We start from the raw sequence: 1453 nt of genomic DNA, 5'->3' as shown, positions 1-1453 counted from the left end.
TTATCTTCCAGGGAAAGGGAACTGAACCCAGGAAGCTTTATAGTACCTTGAACATCCCATCTGGCTGAAGATCAAACAAAAAGCCTTTACAGGTTATGATTTATGACTTGCTGGTATCTCAAGCAAATCACTGCTTGCAGTCCAGAGTCAGTTCTACCTGCTCAGAGAGCAAAGGAGCTTTGCTGGCTGCCCAGAAGCCAAAAAACCATCCAAGTTAACCTTTTATCTGTTCACAGATGATGCAAAGAGCTGCACAGTGATGCTGCCTCTGCCTTTAACTCAAGGTCAGAGCCCTCGTGTGCCACACACCTGCCCCAGGGATTGCCAGAGAGGGAACTGCCAAGAATTTATTTTTAAGAGACAAAAACATATTGAATAACAGCCCTGACTTCATGCCAAACTTCATGCCAAGCTACAGCTCCCCAGAGGGCTTCTCAGCTCCCAATAAACTGAGCAGCTTATAAAATCAGTCTGCATGAATAACATTGCAGACAGAAAAAAATGTGCTTACTGTGCAAGGACTGAGGAGAAGCTGCTTCAGAAACGAGCAGAAGTGGAGCAAAGAACATCAGAAATCAGTTGAAATACCTTCTACAAATCAATAATAATCCAGGGCAACTGAGGCAAAACACATAGTCGACTCTGTTTTGTTTTTATTGAAATATGAATTAGGTATTTAACTTTGCTGTGAGAGATTCTGAGATTGCCACCATCGCTTTTAAGGATGAAACAATCTGCTCATTAAACAGCAAAAAGGCTGGTTTTAAATGGAACAAGCTCCATCAGCATTTCTGATCTCGGTTTCCCTCGCTGAAAACATTCTCTTTACCCACTGAACTTGTGGAAAGCTTCTCTGCTTCTTAAAGAACCACACTCAGCCAGTGACACGGTTCAGAAATCCATCTCAGTAATGCCTGCAACAAGGGAAATAATTCCCACCAACACAAACACCAGCAAAGAGCAGAGATCAACAATTCTGGTATTTAGTGACAAATGCAGACAAATCCAACGTTCATTTAAATAATTCAGACTATTCTGGGCAGTGCCAGGGGAGTTCCACTTCTAAGCCTGAAAGTCAAGCAAGCTTAGTTTCAGTTTTGCTTCCTGCAATTCCAAGTGGAACTGGTTCAGGCACTGGATTTTTCCACTGTCCTGGCCTGCCACAGCCTCCCCCCCACCCTCCTCTCCCACTGCCCATTTGCAGAAAACAAGATTTTCATTTTTCATCTCGTTTTCCTCACTTGAAACAACGTTTTGTCTGGGGAGAAGCTGCAAGTTCTCTGTAACCAAAGGCTCAGCTCAGATGCCACGACAGATCCAGCGACGTTTTAAACCTCTGACACAAATCTTGAACCGCAAACACAGCTTATATTTTTAGACTAAAACCTTATATGTACTCAAAGTGTGTTGCTGATATGGAAGGAGGCTTTTCACAAGGGCCTGGAGTGACAGG

Source organism: Manacus vitellinus, unplaced genomic scaffold (genome assembly GCF_001715985.3).
Source record: "Manacus vitellinus isolate BGI_N305 unplaced genomic scaffold, ASM171598v3 scaffold_86_pilon, whole genome shotgun sequence".
In the NCBI taxonomy this organism is placed as follows: Eukaryota; Metazoa; Chordata; class Aves; order Passeriformes; family Pipridae; genus Manacus; species Manacus vitellinus.
The sequence above is the reverse complement of the archived record's forward strand: the minus strand, read 5'-3'. Positions refer to the sequence as shown.